Source organism: Dipodomys merriami, unplaced genomic scaffold (genome assembly GCF_024711535.1).
Source record: "Dipodomys merriami isolate MVZ:Mamm:240054 unplaced genomic scaffold, mDipMer1.0.p SCAF_11, whole genome shotgun sequence".
Lineage (NCBI taxonomy): Eukaryota > Metazoa > Chordata > Mammalia > Rodentia > Heteromyidae > Dipodomys > Dipodomys merriami.
Window position 1 is genome coordinate 15,551,010 of NW_027202382.1, and position 23,886 is coordinate 15,574,895.

The following is a 23,886-nucleotide window of genomic DNA, read 5'->3' on the forward strand; positions in this document are numbered from 1 at the left end:
GTGTGGTATGGCTCATGTAATAAAGCACCAGTCTTGAGCTAAAAAGTCAAGCGAGATTCCAAGGCCTGGAGTTCAAGTCCACACAGGCACACACACAAATTAAAACTCTATAAAGGTATTTTCATTTAAGTAGTATAGCAGTTTTAAAATCTCCATTTAGTAATGGCTAACTTCATCCCAGGAACTGGGACAGAGTAACTGTGACTAACTTAAAGCCACACACCTCAGAAAGAACAAAATATAATTTAAAACCAAGTCTACTGGGTACTCAATTCACAAAGCCATCCTGTCACTTAAGGTACTTTAAAATAAATGTTTGCCTCTACACTGTGATTAGTCAACCCAACTATCAGCCACTCCACAGGGACTATTTAAAAGTATTAAAAGTTAGTTTAAAATAATAAACTATGGTTAGAGGCACGGCTAACGTGGAACTGCACAGAGCCTACCTACAAAAACATGTTTCCTTATAAGTCTCCTTTTCACTGATTCTTTACCAGTTAAAATTATTATTATACTATATCCAATTATTGACACAAATATATTTTTCTCCATCCTGGCAACTACTAAACATTTCAAAAAAAAAAAAAAAACCTAGTAAGAGATTCATTCTGTAATTCCTAGAGCTTCTCATTTTTAATATTTAATTCACCCAGCATAACTGGAGGGGAAAAAACTTTCAAAGACTAATATATATATAGAAACAGCTTTAACCTTTTAAGCACCAGAACTTTACTACTTTAGGACACTTTTAAGTGATTTTTCTATTTTGATAAATATAATCAACTATTTCATTTTTCTTATTGGAGTATTTATCACATGCTAAAAACAAGAAGATTTAAGAGACTGTCCAGAACTCATTCCTTCTAAAATTGCTTCTGACAGCTTTTCTTTATTCATCTCCTCTTCCCATAAAGATCAGATAAAAAGGGTTTGCAAGTACCTGGCTTCTTTGCTGGAATAAAAAAATATACTTTCAACAAAAGTTGCTCAAAGGTCCAAACCACTTTTCTTGAAAATGGTATTAGTCACCAGGGAATTTTTTTTGGGAGGAAGTGGAGAGGAGGGTTCACTGTTACTAACAACAAAAGGACTGATCAAAAGCAGTTATATCAGAATCAAATGTACAAAAGCAAAACAAAACACTAAATGAAGAGTCAGGTGCTTAGTGATGCCTCTAGCAAGTACTCCTCTACATTCAAGTCATGGCATCTGTAAATGAAGAAGTCAAATCCAAATGATTTAAAAAGCCAACTATTTTCACTATTTCCAAGGCTGCAAGTGCTAATTTTTTTTTCTTTTTTCGGTCATGGGGCTTGAACTCTGGGCCTGGGCGCTGTCCCTCAGCTCCTCAGCTCAAGGCTAACTCTCTACCACTTGAGCCACAGTGCCACTTCTGGCTTTTTCTGTGTATGTGGTGCTGAGGAATTGAACCCAGGGACTCATGCACGTTAGGCAAACACTTTACCACTGAGCCACCTTCTCAGCCCCACAACCATACTTTTTAATGAAATGCCTTGCAGTAATAAATCTGTCTACAAACTACACACACACACGCACACATGCACGCACGCACACGCACCCTAGCCATGCACTGGTGGCTTGTTCAGACCTGTAATTCTAGCTTCTCAGAAGGCTGAGATCTGAGGATCATGGTTTGAAGCCAGCCCAGGCAGGAAAGCCTGTGATACTCTTATCTCCAATTAACAATAACATAAACCAGAAGTAGTGCTGTGGATCAAGTGTTAGATGACTAGACTTGAGCACAAAAACTCAAGGACAGTAGCCAAGTATTGAGCTCAAGACCCAGGACTGGCACACATACTATAACAACAACCACTCCACTCCACTCCCCAAAAAAAGAAAGAAAGAAAAAAAAGAAGGCTGGGATGTAGCTTAGTGGCAAAGTGCTTATCTAGCAAGTGCAATGTACTGGGTTCAATCTCTAATATCAAAAAAGAAAAAAAAAGAATAATAAGGAAGACAGGCAGGCAAGCAGGCAAGGCAGACAGACAGGCAAGGCATCTACTTTTTTACGTCTGGTAGTGCTGGGGGTTGAACTCAGAGCTTTATGCTCGCTGGGAGAGCCAGCCCTTAGGCTCGACATTAGTAGTCTTTAATCGCAGTATACTTTGACAAACTGTAAAAGTTATCAAAAACTCGAAATGAAAGTACCTATGCTGCGGGCAGCTGGTGGCTCACGTCTGTAATCCTAGCTACTCAGGAGGCTCAGATCTGAGGATCATGGTTCACAGTAAACCCAGGCGGAAAGTCTATGATACTCTTATCTCCAATTAATCACAGAAAAAGCCAGAACTAGAGCTGTGGATCAAGTGGTAGAATGCTAGTCTTGAGCAAAAGTAGCTGAGGGACAGACAGCACCGAGGCCCAGAGTTCAAGCCCCAGGACCAGCAAAACTAAAAAGTACATATGCTGTTATGGAAGCATAAAATTAGGTAAATTACACACACACACGAGACCTCATAAATATGTGTGTATATACATATATGCGAAACCTCATAAATGTGAGATAAAATTTTTCTTAGAGGTATTAGAAAGGAAACTTATAAAGTCTCTATAAAGATTAAAGAATAAAGTTGGGGCTGGGAAGGTGGCTCAGTGGTAGAGTGCTTGCTTTGCATGCATGAGGCCCTTGGTTCGATTCCTCAGCACCACATAAGCAAAAAGAAAAAAGCCGGAAGTGACACTGTGGCTCAAGTGGTAGAGCGCTAGCCTTGAGCTGAAGAGCTGAGGGATAGCGCCCAGGCCCAGAGTTCAGGCCCCATGACCGGACTCCCCCACCCCCAAAAAAGAATGAAGTCAATAGATGATGAACACACCCAAGGAAAACACATCAAATTTAACACAATGTCAAACTGACATATAGCATATTGAGAACTACATTTGGTGAAATCATAATCTTCCAAACTAATCAAATAAGAGAACAGCTCACTTTTCCAGTTTATGCCGTGAATTTGTAACAAATTTGGTTCAGGAGACAGGCTGAAAATGTTGATTAGGAAAGTGGAACACATCTGATTCAGTCACTTGAAAATCATCTATAAAAACTGAGCTAGCTGTTGCCTACTACGGGCACCCCATTCTAGTTAATTGGTAAACCATCAATACTTATGTGTGCAATGGCCCTTGCTACAATATCCTCATTTCCCATTCTGAGGATGAATCTAAACTTCAATGCTGCTTTGAGGAGGGTTGTATCACTGAGCCTAAGGTAAATATGTTTCTCTAGCTTTTCTGTTTAGTAAACATGAGTTCAAAAGAATTTTATTACTGGAGTATGTAGTACTACATTGGATCAAGAGTATGTCACTGTTCAAAAAGAAATGAACTCATTACTTGACTTATGTAACTGTTACCCCTCTATACATCATTTGTACAATAAAATTTAAATTAAGGAGACTGAGCTCTGAGGATCATGGTTCAAAGCCAACCCAGGCAGGAAGGTCCGTTAGACTTATCTCCAGTAAACCACCAGAAAATCTCAAGTGGTGCTGTGGCTCAAGTGGTAGAGTGCTTGCCTTAAGCTGAAGAGCTCAGGGACAAGGGACAGTGCCCAGGCCCAGAGTTCAGGCCCCATGACCGACCACAATAAATAGAGGGGTGGGGGCAGAGCTTGGACTTGGGAGGTAATTCTGTGGTAGAACATTTGCCCTCTAAGACTGAGATATCGCCAGCACCTCTCTCCAACAAAGAATGAGATATCCCCAGCACCTCTCTCCAACAAAAAACTCCACCTTTGATCAACTATGCTTCTGACTTTAAAAAACAAAATCAAAGTTGGACATGGTAATTCATGACTGTAATCCCAGCACTCAGGACTTTGAGGCAGTATTATGAATTCAAGGCTAGTCTGTACTATATAAACTCTTTCTTAAATCAAAAAGAAAAAAGCAGGGCTGGGAAGGTGATTCAGTGGTAGAAAGCTTGCCTTGCATGCTTAAGGCCCTGGGTTCGATTCCTCAGCACCACATAAGCAAAAAGAAAAAAGCCACAAGTGGCGCTGTGGCTCAAGCACTAGCCTTGAGCTGAAGAGCTGAGGGACAGCGCCCAGGCCCAGAGTTCAGGCCCACGACTGGACCCCCCCCCCAAAAAAAGATAAAAGCAGAAAAAAAACAACCCCCCCCCCAAGAACCATCACTATTTGAAGCCAGCTAAGGGTAGGAAAGTCCATGAGATTCTTTTTTTTTTTTTTTTTGGTCGGTCGTGGGGCTTGAACTGGGCCTGGGTGCTGTCCCTCAGCTCTTCAGCTCAAGGCGAGCGCTCTACCACTTGAGCTACAGCGCCACTTCCAGTTTTCTGGTGGTTTATTGGAGATAGGAGTCTCATGGTCTCTCCTGCCCGGGCTGGCTTTGAACCACGATCCTCAGATCTCAGCCTCCTGAGTAGCTAGGATTACAGGCGTGAGCCACCAGCGCCTGGCGTCCATGGGATTCTTTGTTTTGTTTTGTTTTGTTTTGGGTCCGGTGGTGGGGCCTGAACTCAGGGCCTGGGCGCTGTCCCTCAGCTCTTCAGCTCAAGGCTAGCGCTCTACCACTTGAGCCACAGCGCCACTTCTGGCTTTTTTTCTTTTTGCTTATGTGGTGCTGAGGAATCGAACCCAGGGCCTCAGGCATGCAAGGCAAGCGCTCTACCACTGAGCCACCTTCCCAGCCCGTCCATGGGATTCTTATCTCCTAAAAACTTCCAAAAAGCCAGAAGGGAAGCTGTGGCTCAAGTGGTAGAGTGCTGGTCTTGAGCAAAAACGCTCAAGGATAGTGCTTAATTACCAGTACCCAAGTATATGTGCTCACACATAATTACAGATACAAAAAACATCAGATGTAAGTGGATGAGACAACACAAACACCATTTCCACTGTGTTAGATGAGGATCAGACTTTTTCTATAATAATAATAATAATAATAATAATAATAATAATAATAATAATAATAATAATAATGGTGTACTTTATTATGCCTGTATAATCAGTAACTTCCTCAGGATAACACAGAATTCTAACCTCTTACATTTGTGAAATATGGTAAGCTCAGTGAACATTATCAATATCTCCGAGTAACTTTTACCCATGATATATGCTTAAGATCCTACCTAAGCTGAGGGGTTTTGCACAGACGTTTGTGCTATATGGCAGCACATCTCCCTCCATAAACCTTGCAGCCCTCTGCCTATGCCATTCCAGACCTTCTTACAAAAAGAAATGTGTTGCTTGAGGGGAATTTTAATCTGGACCACAAAAAGAGAAATCAAAACCTCAAATAAAAATCCTTAAAGTAGCCGGGCGCTGGTGGCTCACGCCTGTAATCCTAGCTACTCAGGAGGCTGAGATCTGAGGATCGCGGTTCAAAGCCAGCCCGGGCAGGAGAGACAGGAGAGACCGTGAGACTCCTATCTCCAATAAACCACCAGAAAACCGGAAGTGGCGCTGTAGCTCAAGTGGTAGAGCGCTCGCCTTGAGCTGAAGAGCTGAGGGACAGCGCCCAGGCCCAGAGTTCAAGCCCCACGACCGACAAAAAAAAAAAAAAAAAAAAAAAAAATCCTTAAAGTAGTAAATCTCTATGGGGTAAATACAAATTTTAAGTTCCCATAGGAAGAGGGCATGACATGTCAATAGACATTATGAGGGAAAACCTATTCAAAGACTGCTACACCTCAAGATCAGTACTATCCAGATTTAGGATAATGATTTCTAAAATCCAGCTATTATTCCCATTCTTGAGTTAAGGCAAACTTAAATAGACTTGCATCTTTCTAGAAGCATCACAAAAGCAGGAGAAAATAGGCTCCCCCATTTCCTTTTCTCAGTTGAGTTTCATAAAATAACAATAAGGAGCTGGGAAGTGAGACATATGCAGCAAAGGAACATGAAAAGATCCAAAAGTTGAGAGAAAATGAGACTGTTCTCTGACCCTTCTTCATCTGTTTACTCCCAATACCATTGTCATTAACTTATTACAGAATTTAAACATTTGCCTTATCTCCTCCATACAATGTCATATTAGGTATTTAACATGTCCTCACTAGGACATGATAAACAAAACTAGACAAACTATATGGTGCAAATAAATACATCCACATACCATGCCACATACCATCAAGACTAATCAAGAACTACCTTTCTATTCTAGTAAGATGAATTACAAACAGTGGATCTTATCCAAACCAGAGACAACACAAGACAGAGAAACTAATGGAACAAATTAGAAATCTTTTTATTACCTAATCCTTTTAGAGACTTTCATTTTCATTCATACTTCTCTAGTAAAAAGTGAGCACAAACAGTAACAGCCTAATAATGTAACATAACTAAAAACCTTATTCAATGCTGTTGGAAAAGAGAAACAACGGATCCACACTATACATTATGATGGTCATAGATTCAGTTAAATCTGTTTACCCAAGGTTTTTCTAGTGGATAAAATTATCAATCCAAAGACTAATACTTGTACATTTAGTTTAGATACAAGAACAGAATAAATATGTAAATTTTAACAAGTACAGGAACACAAATTACCTTTTGTAAAAAAAAAAAAAAAGGAAGTATCAGAGGTGAAGAGTCCACTTAAGTCTAACTCTTTTAAGTCCAATTCTTTCAGAAGAGGAGCTGAGGCCCACAAGACCAGTCTGTGGCAGAACAGCAGTAAAGGCCTCCAATTCTCTTAGGAAAGTCTTACAGAAAATGATAGGAAACAACTTTAAAGTGGAACCCTCCTATAATGAACAGAATCACAGTTAGTTTTCAGGAGGTGAAATAAATTTAGTATATGAGCCAGGAGGAAGTGGAGAAATGGTTAAATTTTTCACCTTTTGATTTTGTGTTTAACCTTACTGCATCCATTGTGATACCTATATTTGGTCTTGCATTGCTATTTCTACCCAAATTCTATTTCCTCCATTCGAGTTCCACCCAAAACAGAAACTATTTTGACCTCTACAAAAACTGTGAAAGGATTATTTTTTAAAAAAAACTTATGGCAAATGTGTTTATTACAATAGCATCTGCAATCAAGGCTAAATAGGACCCCGTAAACTTGGAATTTTAAGGTAACGATCGTACATAAGCATAAGAGCGTTGAGTACATTTAAAATTTCATGTTAAGTCCACTGCTTAAGCAATAAAAGCAATTCATACGATGTATTTTACTTTTACTATTTATGAGAGAACTAGCATGCTCAACTTTTACTAAATAGCATACATCAATTCTGCAACACAAAGAAAAGCGCTGTCCCAACAATCTGCATGCACGAAACAAAAACTTTATTCTTTGGCCTTCAAAAAACTCTCGTTTCAAAAACCAACCTCTCATTCTTCAGCCCTCAAAAGAAGAACTTCCATGCACTGAGAACTAAACGCAGCTTGTCCACCAACCCGAGGGGGCAAAAGGTCGCGAGAAAGGACCCTTCCGAACGGGTTCTGCGTTCTCCGAGGTGACATCATTTCACCTGCGCCTCGGCTAAAAGGGAGGGAGGGAGAATAGGGCCACTGGCCAGGAGGCAGCGGCCGGCGCTCCGGGTGACTGACTGCAGCCGCACCTCCTCGCTCCCACCGCGGGAACAAAGAGTGCCGGGCTGCCGGGCCAAGCCTCCTCCCGGCAGCCGGGTACGGCCTCGAAAGGCTCCCGCCCGCCCGCCGCTCGTCCCGCCCTCGCGCTCGGGCCAACCAACGGCCACAGCGGCCAGTACCTGCGAGGGGAGGCTCAGCCCTGCGGGGCTGCTCCCGCGCCTCCTCTCGGGGCCGCTGCCTCCTATTGTGACCGCTTGCCCAGCCAGTGGCCAGCTCGCCAGCTCCGCCGTCCCCGGGCCTCCTCACTCCCGGAACCTGGGCTCCGACTGAGGCGCTGTCACGGCGCTTCCTTCTTCCCGGCACCATCACACGGGCCGCTACAGGAATCGCCGGCTACACACAGAGCTAACAGACTCGACTAACGCCTTGGAGGCCCCATCTTCTCAGCCCCGCGTCCCAACCGCCCCAGCCTCAACCTAGCCCAGCACCTCCGCACGAGGGGCCCCGCCCCGCCGCGCCGCGCCCCGCCCCACCCCGCCCGGGTGCTCGCGGACCCAGCCTTTCAGCGCGCCGGCGCACTACTCTGCGCTGCGCGCGCAGGCGGCTCCCCTGGCTACAAGGCCAAAGACAGGAGAGCGCGCGTTCCTCCCCCTCCCGGTTCTGTTCGCCCCGCCCCTCGCCCACACGAACCTAGCGAGCGCCGCTCTCGGGAAGCTAGAGCGTTCCGCCCCCTTCCCCTCGGCGCGCCAAGCCCCCTTTGTTTTCACCCAGCGGGGGCGGGGCTTCCCTCAACCAGGCGCGCGACTCGCACTAGTTCCGGCAACAGAGCCCGTCGCGCAGCACTACTGCGCAACCCCGCCCGAATTAACCTCGGCCCGCCCCCAGCGCTAGCCACCGCAGCTTCTGAGTGGCTGGGCGGAGTTTCCCAATTTGTTTAACTCTCTTTAATGCTGCGGCTGCGACTCTACAACACAGCAGTCGTTTCGCTTCACTTTTCACCATGCATGTATTCATATGTCCCAAGAAGTAGGAATCTTTGTGCATACATGAGGATCTCACAGTGGAACAAGGAGGCTCCAACCCAAATTGTAGGACTCTGAAGCACCTTAACCGCCTGACAGTTACTCGGACTACTGAGGAATGTAAAGTAAGATTGACGACTGCAACAGGGTTAGTTCCTGATCAAGAAAAACACTGAGTGGTACTGGTGTGAAGGAGTGCTAAGTAGTCAAGAGGACAGTATGGATAAGGTGGACTAGTTTTTGTTTTTATGTGCAAGTCCTGGGGCTTGAATTCAGGACCTGAGCTCTGTGTCCCTGGGCTTTTGTGCTCAAGGTTTGTGCTCTACCACTTGAGGCACAGCTCCACTTTTAGCTTTTTGCTAGTTAATTGGTGAAAAGAGTCCTGCACAAGCTGGCTTCAAATGGCAATCCTCACATCTCAGCCTCCTGAATAGTTAGGATTACAGGCATGAGCCATGGGTACCCAGTAAGGTGGGCTTTTTCAGACAAATAGTAAAATCAGAGGATCATATTTTAAAGGTAGTAAGGCAAAATTAAATAAGGACCAGTCAGTTTTGTTTGTTGTTGTTGTTTTTTGGGAGGGGGGTCGGTCGTGGGGCCCGAACTCTGGGCCTGGGCGCTGTCCCTCAGCTCTTTAGCTCTAGGCTAGAGCTCTACCACTTGAGCTATAGAGCCACTTCTGGCTTTTTCTGCTTATGTGGTGCTGAGGAATTGAACCTAGGGCCTCATGCATGCAAGGCAAGCACTCTACCACTGAGCTACCTTCCCAGCCCCTCAGTTCTACTACTTGAAGCATTAGTTTAACCCTGGACTTCAGCTGTCTCACGTATACAAAATGGAGGAACAAAGCCAAAATGATGTTTCAAGATGCTCCCCCAACCTTTTACATTCTGCTAACACTATATAGTAATTATTTGCGTACATTATACCAGACTGAACATCAGGACTCTTGTGTTTCTAACTCTAATGCCCTAAACAAAATAGGGTGCCTAGCAATGACGAATCAAATTTCCAGCAATAATTCTTTTTTTTTCTTTTCTTTTTTTTTCAGTCATGGGGCTTGAACTCAGGGCCTGGGCACCGTCCCTGAACTTCTTTTGCTCAAGGCTAGCACTCGTATCACTTGAGCCACAGTGCCACTTCCGGCTTTTTCTGTTTATGTGATACTGAGAAACTGAACCCAGAGCTTCATGCATGCTAGGCAGGCACTCTACCAGTATGCCACATTCCCACCCATCAACAATTCTAGAATAAAGAGAAGCTGCAATGAGATAACAGGCCCCCATTAATTATTTCCCCTCACCCAGTCCCAATAATGGGGTTATATCCCCATCATGTAACCCTTTTATATAGCTGGTTCTCCGAGTTCTCTGCCAGTCTTCCAAGGTGAATCCACCTTTATTAAAGATCTTCCATTAGAATCTCATTTAAAAAGCACCTTTATGGGGCTGGGAAGGTGGCTCAGTGGTAGAGTGCTTGCCTTGCATGCATGAGGCCCTGGGTTCGATTCCTCAGCACCACATAAACAAAAAAAAAGTCACCCAAGTGGTGCTGTGGCTCAAGTGGTAGAGCACTAGCCTTGAACTGAAGAGCGCCCAGGCCCTGTGTTCAGGCTCCATGACCGGACCCCCCCCCCCAAAAAAAGCTGCTTTATACAATGCACACCACAGCTTTTCCTTCATATTATAAGCTGTATGATGGGAGGGACTACAAAAAATTAGTAAAGGGGGGCTGGGAAGATGGCTCAGTGGTAGAGCCCTTGCCTTGCATGCATGAGGCCTTGGGTTCGATTCCTCAGCACCACATAAGCAGAAAAAGAAAAAAAGCTGGAAGTGGCACTGTGGCTCAAGTGGTAGAGTGCTAGCCTTGAGCTGAAGAGCTGAGTGACAGTGCCCAGGCCCAGAGTTCAGGTCCCATGACCGGACCCAAAAAAAAATTAGTAAAGATAGTTACCATTTGAGAGCCACTTAATTATATAAGGCAGCTTCCTCAAGTGCTAGTCTAAGCAGATAACACACACACACACACACACACACACACACTCTCTCTCTCTCTCTCTCTCTCTCTCTCTCTCTCTTAAGTGAATCTCTGAGCTTCTGCCAACTTTCAGCTAACCCTTTGTGAGGCAACCTCCTTTAGAACCTCAGGACTTTGAGGTCTTAAACATCAAGATTAAACAATGTTGCCAAAATTCCAGGTGAAATATCTTGAAATTGTAATTTCTTCTCAAATTTCTTAACCAAAATTCGTAACCAAATTTCTTGGTATAAGACCCAAAGAGTGGACCCAAAGATTTTAAGGTGGATCACTCTAGTTTTTGTGTTTTTTTTTTTCACTCCCTAAGTTGGCTCACTTTTGACAAGCTAATGTGGCAGGTGAAAACTATATCAGAATAGTTGCTCAGTTGTCTGTTCACAAAGGTAGAAAGCCATGTTGAATAGCTATCTAACAAAACTCTCTGCAGTAACAGGAATGTTAAATATCTGTACTATCCAAAAGAGAGAGCTGTAGCTAGTTTCATATGGCTATAGCACTTGGAATGTGGCTAGTAAAAAACTACTGAATTAAGAGTCAGTTTTACAAGCTAGAGGCTAGAGGACAATACAGAATTCAAAGTATTTGCTGTGATAAGAATTTTTTTTTTGAGAACTGCTTTTACTACCAGCCTTGAGAGACTGTTCTTGTGAAAGTACTTAAGTCATTTAAGTACCCTTCTAAATTGAAAATGTATCAAAACATTGTTTGCCAAACAGGAAAATGTTGATGAGTCTTCAAATAGACCTGACATTGATTCTCTGAAGTTGTCTATCCTGATGTCCTGCCGTTCTAACAGAATTAAAAGCAGCCACCACAAACTTAATCTAAGCATCCACTGCTCTATAGAAATTTCATAGGATTTTAAAGTGATGACCAAGTAAGCAAAGTTATTCTGTCCTTCAATTCTAAATCTCACCTTCTTGCCTCCCTCCCACCCTCTGGTGGTAACCGTTTAAACTCAGGGCCTGCACTTGCTAGGCAGCTGCTTTTCTCACCTCAGGATGTGCACTAGAAACTCTACCTCTCCCTTTTATACCATCATATTATTTTTTTCTCTACTGGACCATTCCTAACAGAACATACTAATACACCATTAATTTTTCTGATCTTTAAATCTTTTAACTACACTAATGGTTTAGGGTTTGTGGGTTGTTTAAGCAGGACATCTTCCATCATAGGGAATTGGCTCAGTGGCAGAGCACTAGCCTAGCCTCGTTAGATCCTGAGTATATAAGGGGAAAGCAGGGAGGAAAAAGAAAGTTTTGCTTGCACTTGGGACATTAACTTTGTTATTTTCACTGGACTTAGTGAGTACGCAATACAGAGGCTGAGATAATAGGCTCAGGAGTTAAAAGCCAGCCAGGTCTACCTAAGTGAAATTCTCCCTCAACATCAAAACAAAAAAAGTGAGATTCCCACCCCTCCCCCATCAAAAAGACATTTTATACATCAAAAAGATGATTTCTTATTGGTCCTCTGTTAAAAACCTGTTTTCATATGGAGTTTAGCTGGGCACAGGTAGCTCACATCTGTAATATCTATTCAGGAGGGTAAGATTTGAGAACAGAATTTAAAGTCATCTTGTGCAGGAAAGTCTTTGAGACTCCTATTTCCAGTTAATCACCAAAAACTTGTAAGTGGAGCTGTGGCTCAAGTGGTAGAGTGCCAGTCTTGAGCAAATAAGCTAAGGGACAGCTGAGTTCAAACCCCAGTACTGGAACAAAAAAGGGGAAGGGGCATGTTAATTGGGACTAGATTGTAGCTAGAGATGAAAAAAGGAATGTTATCTTTAATATAGAATCTTTCAGTCAATGAGAAAGATGTATCCTTCTATTTATTCAAGTCTCATTTTTTTCAATGCTTCACAGAATTCCATAGTCATTTTTCATATTTTAGTTATAGATGTATCCTAGATTTTTGCATAATTATAATTCCAATAGTTTATTTCAATGCTTTAAGATTTTATACATAATCCAGAAAAAATTCTATGTATTTGGTAGAAAATAATAACTGTACACTTATGAGAGCAGTTATCTTTTCATAACCCAAATCAAATAGAAAACTTTCAAGACTGAAGAGGTTTTTACACAGGGACTTTCCATAAGTCAATAGAGTTCTCTTTGGTTTCTAATTTACTACAAGTTTAACAAAACTTTGTTTCACTTAACAAAAATTGATTAATAAAAATTTTCTCCATCTAATCATATAACTTTACTGTTAATGTGTAAATCAGATTGTTTTTGGGATGTTAAACCAATTTTACAATCCTAGTCCATTCTGATCTTACTATATATTGCCCTTTAATGGATTTGGTTTGCTTTTGTTTAGTAGTAATTTTCCATTTTTAATCGTCTTTGTCAAGTGTTATTACAAGATTTTCTTTTCTTTTTTTTTCTTTTTTTTTTGGGGGGGGGGTCCAGTCATGGGGCCTGAACTCTGGGCCTGGGCGCTGTCCCTCAGCTCTTCAGCTCAAGGCTAGCGCTCTACCACTTGAGCCACAGCGCCACTTCTGGCTTTTTTTCTTTTTGCTTATGTGGTGCTGAGGAATCGAACCAGGGCCTCCTCAGGCATGCAAGGCAAGTGCTCTACCACTGAGCCACCTTCCCAGCCCAAGATTTTCTTTTTGTATTTATAAATTTATTTAGCTGGGTCAGGAATAAACACCAGGTGTCATGCATGCAGGCAAGCATTCAAACACTGAGCTCACTCACAGATTCTAAATTCATCTTTTCTTTTTTTGTAAATTATTTTAAAATTGTTATTATAAAGGTTATTTACAGAGGATTAACAGTTATATAGTCAGGTAAAGAGTACACTTCTGCCAGTCACTGGTGGCTCATGCCTGTAATCCTAGCTACTCAGGAGGCTGACATCTGAGGGTTGAGGTTCAAAGCCAGCCTAGGCAGGAAAGTCTGTGAGACTTATCTCCAATAAACCACCAGAAAACCGGAAGTGGTGCTGTGGCTCAAGTGATACAGCGCTCATCTGGGACAGTGCCCAGGCCCAGAGTTCAAGCCCCACAGCCAACAACAAGAACAACAACAACAACAAAAAGAGTATATTTCTTTTTGGACAGAGTCACCCTTTTATTATGCTCTAGCCCAGTACAAAGATTTTTTTTTTTTAGCCTCAGGAGTGTTCTCTCTCTCTTTCTCTCTATTGTATAGAAGTGTGTGTAACTATAAGACTGTCAGTCTTCTTTAAGTGATTGAGAGAATTCATTGAATTGTACTTGGAATTAAATTTATTTATATCCAATCAGACTTTGTGTCTTTTACTTCTAACTAAGGAAAAACAACTACAACCTTACAATTTATAAAAGGAGGGTCTCATTATTTTAGAAAACTACCTCCAAATTATGTGAATTTGGGAGCTATTGCTTCTGTTAATACATTTTCAAGCCTGATGCATAAAAAATAAGTATAAAAAGCAGGGCACCGGTGGCGCTTGCCTGTAATCCTAGCTACTCAGGAGGCTGAGATCTTAGGATCGCAGTTCAAAGCCAGCCCGGGCAGGAAAGTCCGTGAGACTCTTATCTCCGATAAAGCACTAGAAAACTAGAAGTGGTGCTGTGGTTCAAGTGGTAGAGTACTCTCCTTGAGCTGAAGAGCTGAGGGATAGCGCCCAAGCCCTGAGTTCAAGCCCCATGACTGACCAAAAAACAAAAATTATAAACAAGGTTTGCATGTGTTACTTAGTATCCTGCCAAATAGTAAATATGAAATTTACTTTTTCATCAATCTGACTTTTCTAGACATCAGGATTTATCAAAACACCGAAAAGCCAACACTATAGGGCTACATAGACCACCTTCCTTATCCCTTTATATACTTCTATCACATCTTATAGCATTAAATGTTTGTTTTCTCTGTTGAACTGTTAAGCTCCTGAGGGCAGTTTATATTTCTGCTTTTTCCTTTATTGATGCCCACTGGAAGACATTCTAATGGAAAGAGGGCTGTCTTGAAAGATAATTAGATGCAGGTAAGCTAGAAGCTAGGGATTTCTTAGATGGCAGAGGCCTGGAAGATGGATTTTCTAAACCAGGAAAAATGCTGAGCTAGCTGGGCACTGGTATGTCATACCTATGATAGCTACTCAGGAGGCTGAGATCTGAAGAGTAAAGTTCAAAGCCAGCCCAGGCAGGAAAATTTGTGCATGGGACTTGTCTCCAACTAATCACCAAAAAGTTGGAAGTAATACTGTGCTCAAGTGATAGAGTACTAGCATTGAACAAAAAAGCTCAGAGACAATGTCCAGGCTCTGAGTTCAAGACCTAGGACTGGCACAAAAAAAGCTGCGCCGGAGGCATGGCTCAAGTAACAGAGTACTCATCAAGCAAGCTGAGCCAAGATCATGCCAAGTACCAGAGAGGAAAAGAAGGAGTGGGGGGAAGGGGGGAGGGAGGAAGGAGAGAAAAGAGGGAAGGAGAGGTGGAGAGGTAGGGAAGTGGAGAGGGGTGAGAGATATCAGAACTGAGAGCATAGCTCAAGTAGTAGAGCACCTACCTAGCAAGAGTAAGACCTTGATATTTCAAAAACATTTTTTAAAAAATCACTTATCCAAGCCTGGCATGGTGACATGTAGAGATATAGAGGGGAATCATGATTTAAGGCCAGCTTGGGCCACATAGCAAGACCCTGTGTTAAAACACCAAGACACAAACACATACAAAATATTTGCTCAGTACATGTTGGGTAGGTAAGGGCCTTCATGCTGAAAATCCCCGACCTCTACTTGTGAGAATCCAGCTCTCCACTGGAATACAATTGTTTATGCCAACACACCCACTGTCAAATGTCCTAATTATAACCTACTCCAACAACCTCAACCTCCATTCCTAAATTATTGGCCTTTCCTGTATGGTCTAATTTCCTGTGTGTTCTAAAATAGCTTTGCAATTTAGTATTTATCTGATATTTGCCAAATAGACAGTAAACTTCCTAAAGTCAAGGACTAAGTCTCACTGAATTTGCCACGAGATTGTAAGAATTACATACCATGTGGGCTGGGGACATAGCTCAAATAGTACAGTACCTACCTAGTAAACACAAAGCCCCAAGTTTAAACTGAAGTGAGGAGGAGATGGGGGAGGGGAGTGGAAGGGGGGGGGGAAGAGAAGAAAAGAGCTGCATGTTCAATAAATTACCCAACTAATAATATGTAAATATTTCACAGTAGTGAATTCTATTTCAATCTCAAAAAGAAACAGAAATGGAACAGAAAAAGAGGAAAGTGGACTGTATAGCAGAGAGGGCAAAAATAACATTCACTTTTCCATTAAAGCTTTTTCTTTTCTCCCCACTACATTTTGTTTCTTCCAACAAACAAGCTAAAAAAAACCTAATACTATGAAACTGTACTTCAGGTAAAATGCAATGACCTGAGCAGTGTAAGTTATTCAGTATCTACAAGGAGACCAAGACAATCTATTGCAAAACAATCAACACGAGCCGTTTCACCCAGAAGTGAAAGTGTAAAAAAGCTGCCAGCTGTAGCTACCCAAGACCAGAAGGGGGCAGCAAAGATCCACCCAAATCCAAGTCCACTGAAAGTTTTAATACATAAATAAGTTATCAATTGGACTTTGGGGCAGGCAAGTCAAGAGATAAATGCTTCCATAGTGCAGGTGAGACTACAGGTATAGAATAATAACTAGGATAAAGGAGAGAAAGATCCCAGGACAATGAGATGTTTAAGGAGTAAAACCAAATCCAGGGTGAAAAAGCCTTCAGGGAAGTAGCTCAAAGAGAAAGAAAGAATAAACCTCTGTGTGTCTTGGGTAAGCAGACAGAAGCAGAAAAAAAGACAGATACCATACCAGAAGTACAGAACAAATGATACATATAAAGTCCATTAACAAACCAGAAGGGAAAAGCCAAAGGTGCAAATAAAACATGAATTGCACATCACAGTATAGTTAATCCTTGAAAACAGTGGTATGGACAGAAACTGACACTGAAGCAATAAGGTCTTTGTATGTTCTGCTTTTCTTTATATATAACCTTTAAAGTAGAGCTCTTATTCTATTCTGGGGAACAGAACATCTTAGAAGCAATCGCTGTAATAACTCTTAGTGTGATGTTACTCTTCAGCTTAATCTCAGGGAATAACATTTGTTTCTACAGTTTTTACCAAACACAATGGATAACCAAAGACCAAAAAAAAAAAAAAAATTAACCACATACAGATCTAGGTTACTGTTTTCAACAAACCTATTACTTAATTGTATGAACCATCTTTTATTCTTAAAATACTGTCTTGCATTTAAGTAATTTTCACTGCTCTGCTATTACAAAGATGTCATGAATATTCTTTAACATATGTGTAATTTGACATGCATTGAAATATCCATGAAACTAAACATAGCAAAATTGCTGGTTCAAAGGGTATGTGATTTCTTTTCTTTTCTTTTGTCAGTCATGGGCCTGAACTCTGGGCCTGGGCGCTGTCCCTCAGCTCTTCAGCTCAAGGCTAGCGCTCGACCACTTGAGCTATAGCACCACTTCCGGCTTTTTCTGCTTATGAGGTGCTGAGGAATTGAACCCAGGGCTTCATGCATGCAAGACAAGCACTCTACCACTGAGCCACCTTCCCAGCCCCTTTTTTCTTTTCTTTCTTTGCTAGATGGTGTTCTGGCTTAATGTCTTTAATCCAAGTATGGCAGATGAAGATAGGGAGGATGGTAGTTTGAAGCCATCCTAGGCAAAAAGTTAGCAAGACTCCACTTCAACCAATAGCTGGCTAGGTTTTATGGCACATTCCTGTCATGCTAGTTATTCAGGAAACATAATATAGGAGGATCATGTTTTAGGCATAACCCAATCCCAAAATGGGTTGCGAGCATGGCTTGAGTGGAAGAACGCCTGCCTAGCAATCTGGAGCCCAGAGTTCAACCCCCAGTACCACAAAAAAACAAAACACTCACAAATATTTGGATATTTCAAAATTGTCTCATAAAAGTCTGAACTTTTTGTCTCCAGCCAAGAGTAAATGAAAATAGTTACCTCTGGTGTGGAAAACATCCATCTTTATTTGAAGGGACTCTCCTCAGAAAGAAAAGATAACCCTAGAGATACAGAAGCAAGACAAATACTAGGGCAAGAGAAACCGTGAGGCTGACCTGTCAGTATACACTGGGCAACCATGTTTCATTATCCAATTTTCAGTTCTTTTTTTTTTTTCTTTGTCAGTCATGGGACCTGAACTCTGGGCCTGGGCGCTGTCCCTCAGCTCTTCAGCTCAAGGCTAGTGTTCTACCATTTGAGCCACAGCACCACTTCCAGCCTTTTCTGCTTATGTGGCGCTGAGGAATAAACCCAGGGCTTCATGCATGCAAGCCAAGCACTCTACCACTGAGCCACCTTCCCAGCCCCTTCAGTTCTTTTATAATGCCTCTTAATTCCCTGAGAGCTCGTTGATTCATTAAATGCAATAACCTAGGAACTAGGTCCAAAACATAATACAAAAGACTCAAGAGACCCGTAAGAAGGGTAACAGCTAATGAAAGATGATGACCAACAGGACTTGGGTCATAAAATTAGCTAGGAAAGCAAGCCTCTGGAACACATACCGAGGCAGTGCTTCTGTGTCAAGGGCTAAAATCATTAAGAAATGAGCATTGAAGGCTGGGAATGTGGCTTAGTGGTAGAGTGTTTGGTTACCATGTATGAAGCCCTGGGTTCAATTTCTCAGTATCAGAAAAGTAGAGAAAGCTAGAAGTGGCATTGGCTCAAGTAGTAGAGTGCTAACCCAGGAACAATGTCTAGGCCCTGAGTTCAAGCCCCAGGTTTGAAGTAGAAAAGAAAAAAAGAGCATTGAAGGAAAATGTAACCTGAAAACATTGAAATGAATTATATTTGCTTCAAGAAAATAAAAGATGGTGTAAATACTGATTAAGAAACAAAAGTATATACAATTAGCTCTTCATTTGGAGGAGACAATGAAAAAGAAGTAACTGAAAAAGTGAATGAGGAGATCTTAAAATATTTGAGTTGGCAGGACACAAGTGCTCATGCCTTTAATCCTAGCTACTCAGGAGGCTGAGATCTGAAGATTGAGGTTCCAAACCAGCCCAACCAGGAAGGTTCCATGAGATTCTTATCTCCAATTTACCATCGAAAAGCTAGATGTGGAGGCATGGCTCAAGTAGTAGAGAATCAGTTTTGAGCAAAAATGTTTAAGGATAGCATCTAGGCTCTGAGTTTAAGACTTAGTATCCACATGCACAAACATGTACACACCCACAGCCACAATTAGAGATGCAAGAAAACATTAGATACTACCTTAGTGGATCAGACAACACAAACACCTTGCTATTTCCACTGTGTAAAATGAGGAACAGACTTTCTCTAGAGAATCCTGGTACACATCATATGCCTGCATAATTAATAACTTCCTCAAGATGACACAGAGTTCTAACATCCTACATTTGTGAAATATGATTAGCTCAGTGAAAACCAGCCATACCTCTCAGTAGCTTTCATCCATGATACATGTTTAAGATCCTACCTAACCTGAGCGGTTTCACAGACATTTATGCCATATGGCAGCACATCTCCCCCCATAAACCTTGTAGTCCCCTGCCTATTGTATGGGTCTTTCTAGACTTTCTCACAACAGAAGGAAATATATTGCATGAGGGGAATTCTAATCTGCACCACAAAAGAGAAAGCATAACCTCAAATAAAAATCCTTAAAGTACTAAATTTCTTTGTGGAGCAAAGATAAAATTTAAGTTCCTATAGGAAGCCTATATCCCCCTTGCTGGGTGTACCTGTTATAACAATATTTTCCAAAATAAAAAAGTAAAATAAACTTAGAAGGTAACAATACATTTAAGATATTTCTAGCAAACAATATAAGTGAAAAATCTATGTAAAAATAGCATTGTCACATGATATTATATGGAAATAAATTCAAGGCAGACCAGAAAGAAAGTCTAGGTACATATCTGAATAGAAACAGATTTCCTAACCATAAAAGCAATGTGAAACATTTCAAAGGAATACACGAATAAATTACATCCCTCAAATGATTTTAAATTTCCTTCAATGAAAAAATATCATTAAAAATTAAGAGCCAAGTGGAAAATTCTTTGCAACTTCTTTGCCAGGTGCTGGTGACCCATGCCTGTAATCCTAGCTACTCTGAGATCTGAGGAATGAGGTTCAAAGCCAGACTGGGCAGGAAAAGTCCTTGAGACTCTTATGTCCAATTAACCACCAAAGAAGTGGAAGTGGAGCTGTGGATCAAAGTGGTAGAGTGCTAGCCATGCACAAAGAGCTCAGGGACAGTATCCTGAATTAAAGCTCCATAAATAGGGGCTGGGAAGGTGGCTCAGTGGTAGAGCGCTTGCCTTGCATGCCTGAGGCCCTGGGTTCGATTCCTCAGCACCACATAAGCAAAAAGAAAAAAGCCGGAAGTGGCACTGTGGCACTGTGGCTCAAGTAGTAGAGTGCTAGCCTTGAGCTGAAGAGCTGAGGGACAGCACCCAGGTCCAGAGTTCAGACCCCACGACCGGACCCCCTCCCCCCCAAAAAAGCTCCATAAATAACAATAACAAAACAAAACAAAAGATAGGCCATGAGGGATTTCCCAAGAAGAAAATGTGCAAAATGACACAAGAAAGAACAGGGGTTGGCAAGGTGGCTCAGTGGTAGAGTGCTTGCCTTGCATGTATGAGGCCCTGAGTTCGATTCCTCAGCACCACATGAGCAGAAAAAGCTGGAAGGGCACTATGGCTCAAGTGTTAGAGAGCTAGCCTTGAGCTGAAGAGCTAAGGGACAGCACCCAGGCCCAGAGTTCAGGCCCCACGAAAGAAAGAAAAAGAGGAAGGAAGGAAGGAAGGAAGGAAGGAAGGAAGGAAGGAAGGAAGGAAGGAAGGAAGGAAGGAAGGAAGGAAGGAAGGAAGGAAGGAAGGAAGGAAGGAAGGAAGGATGGAAGGAAGGAAGGAAGGAAGGAAGGACACAACAAAAACTCAATACAACAACAAAAACTCAATATAAATGACTAATAAACAACTGAAAAGTTAGAAAAATCTCAAAAAATATTAAAAGACACCATTTCTTAGTAACCATGGTAATATTCAATAGTATCACAGTAAAACAAGGCTCTTATAACATAGATAGAAGCAAAAATAGATGCCTATGAGTGTGCATAATATAGATATAAAAGCCAGGTGCTGGTGGCTCATACCTGTAATCCTAGCTACTCAGGAGGCTGAGATCTGAGGATCACGGTTCAAAGCCAGCCCGGGCAAGAAAGGCTGGGAGACTCTAATCTCCAATAAACCACCAGAAAAATGGAAGTGGCTCTGTAGCTCAATTGATAGTGCTTGCTTGAGCTGAAGAGCTGAGGGACAGCTCCCAAGCCCAGAGTTCAAGCCCCTCAATGGACAAAAAAATATAGAGATATGAAAGGATACAAAGACTGTTCAAATCCATATTAAAGGATGAACTGAATTATATCGAAATACAGTGCAACTGTAAATATGGCATAAGGAACTTGAATGAAAACTATTGATCAATTGATCAGGTGAGTAGAGGAAGAAAAAGTAATGGAGATGGCTATTCTCAGCAAACAATATACATTTGAAATACTATAGTGACACTCGAAATGAAAGACAAGAAGGTAAAACAGGCTGTAACGGGAGAACATTAGTGAGATAGGAGGAAGTGGTTAATAAAGCCAGTGAATGAAAGAATGTAGTAGAAATGGTTTTTTTGAGTGCATGAAAACATAACAATGAGGGCTGGGACGTAGCTCAGTGGCAAAGTACTTGCATAGCAAATCCAAGGTCCTGGGTTCAATCCCCAGTACCAAAAAAGAAAAGACAGAGAGGAATACAGTTAAAAAAACATACTAAAGTTGTTACTTGAATACACTATGAAATTAAAACAACAGAAAATAGAATAATGAAACCTGCTGAAATTGTATTAAGCGGGGAGAAGGAAAGCCCAGGTGCTGGAAATATTCAGCACCTGTTGTGAGCAAAATTGGTGAGGGAGAATTTGAATCTGTGAGTTCAAATCCCCTAACCAGCATACATGCAAAAATAAATAAAAAAAATTTAAAAGGGGAGAAAATGATAGAATGGGGGAGGTTGATCAGTATTGTTTACATTTACAGAAATGTCACAATAAAACCCCCTTTGTAAACTAATATATGCTAATAATTTTTGCAAGTCCATATCCTTAGACTAGTAATTTACTAAGATAATTATTAGTATTTATTTAATTACTTAAGTAATTATTATGTGGGCTCAAGAAGAAACTCTCAGATCTGTGTCCCCAAGATTGTGTGTCATAGAATCCTCAAATCAGAACAATATGAATGAAACAAACTAGAAATAAACCTTCAGAAATATGATCAAGTGACTTTCAAGGCTGTCAAGATCATTCAATGAAGAAAGAACAGTGTTTTCCAACATCTTATAGATGGTTCACATGTATGAGAATGATATTGGATGCTTTCTTTATAAAACATACAAAAAATAATTAAAAATAGGTCAAAGACATAGGCTGTGTTAAAACATTTAGAAGGAAAAAAAAGCAACAACAGAGAAAAAGCATTATGTCTTTGCAGATGTCAGTGATTTCTTGGATATGACACACACACAAAAAAAGGTAACAAATGAATGAACAAATTGATTACATCGAAATCAAACACTTCTACGCAAAGTAAACAATAAATAAAATGAAAGGGTAATCTACAGAATAGGAGTGGATATATGCGAGTCATGTTAAATAAGGGATTATTTTCCAGAATACATAAAAGACTGCCTAAAACAGCAACAACAGCCGGACGCTGGTGGCTCATGCCTATAATCCTAGCTACTCTGGAGGCTGAGATCTGAGGATCACGGTACAAAGCCAGCCCTCTTATCTCCAATTAACCAACACCAGAAAACCAGCCAGAAGTGGTGCTGTGGCTCAAAGTGGCAGAGCGCTAGCCTTGAGCTGAAGAGTTGAGGGATAGAGCTCAGGCCCAGAGTTCAAGTCCCACGACTGACAAAATAAAATAAAAACAGCAAAAACAACAACAAAAGACAAAAATGACAAAACTCCAAAGAAGATAGCATACACACAAACATTAATCATTAGGAAAATGTAACAAACTCAATAAAATAATCACTCCACACACTTTAGGATGCTACCATCAAAACCAAAAACATTATGAAATGGCAACTCCTCTGTACAATACCTTAATAACAATGAAATTATATTTAAAACAAAAATAGAGAAAACCAGGTGCTACAAAGGATGTGAAGAAATTGAAGTACTTTTGTGCTGTTGGAAATGGAAGATGATACTGATACTGTGAAAAAATGGTATAGCAGTGCTCAAAAATAAAACAGGCTCGATACTGATACCAGACAGCAATAACCCTAGCTACTTAGGAGGCTAAGATCTGAGAACTGAATTTTGCAGCCACTCCAAGCAGAAAAATCCAAGAGACTCTCCAATTAAACAGCAAAATGGTAGACAAGAAGCATGGTTCAAGCCAGGCACCAGTAATCCTAACTACTCAGTAGGCTGAGATCTGAGGATTGCAGTTCAAAGCCAGCTGGGGCAGGAAAGTCCATGAGACTCTTATCTCCAATAAACCACTAGAAAACCGGAAGTGGTGCTGCAGCTCAAATGGTAGAGTGCTTGCCTTTTGGTGAAGAGCTCAGGGACAGTGCCTAAGCTCAGAGTTCAAGCCCCATGACTGACCATTTCACTAAATAATTTAGGGATGGCCAATAACCATTAAAAAAAAAAAGACATTCAGCAAAATTAGTTACTAAAGGAATGAAATAAAACTAAAATGTCACTTCACACTCACTAGAATAGCTAAGCACGTTGTTAACAGTGTGGAAAAGTGGCAAAACTGTCAATTCGTCGAACTGTGAAATAATAATATACCTTGTGACCAAGCAAACAAAAATATATACACAAATGTTCATGGCAGCATTGTTCAGAATCTTCACAGAATGGAAACCACCTATATGTCTATCAACTGGTAACTGAATAAACAAAATGTATTGTTTTCATATAATGGAATATTAGTCACCCATTAAATGGAATTTTGTGTTTGTATATGTGTGCGCGCATGCACTAGTACTGGGGCTTGAACTCAAAGCCTGGGGCTCTTGCTTGGCTTTTTTACTCAAGGCTGTGCTTGACCCCCTACTTCTGGCTTTTTGCTGGTTAATTAGAAGTATGAGTCTCTCAGATTTGTGTCCCCCAGACTATGTGTCCTAGAATCCTCAAATCTCAGCCTCCTGACTAGTTAAGATTACAGCTATGAGCTGCCAATGCC

The 23,886-nt window shown here is 41.3% G+C and overlaps 1 protein-coding gene across 8 annotated transcripts in view; it reads right to left on the reverse strand.

Annotated features, from left to right (window-relative positions):
• Rnf38 (ring finger protein 38) overlaps positions 1-23,886 on the reverse strand; it is a 121,132-nt gene that overhangs the window by 50,635 nt on the left and 46,611 nt on the right. For 2 of the 8 annotated variants that reach the window (XM_070009919.1, XM_070009911.1), the window contains exon 1: positions 7,702-7,806. The exons of 3 other annotated variants lie outside the window; for them this stretch is intronic. The gene's annotated coding sequence lies outside the window, so the exon portion shown is untranslated. Of the gene's footprint in view, positions 1-7,318; positions 7,457-7,701; positions 7,810-8,212; positions 8,290-23,886 lie in introns of those variants that run through there. 3 more of the 8 variants (XM_070009893.1, XM_070009929.1, XM_070009904.1) reach the window with 3 other exon arrangements.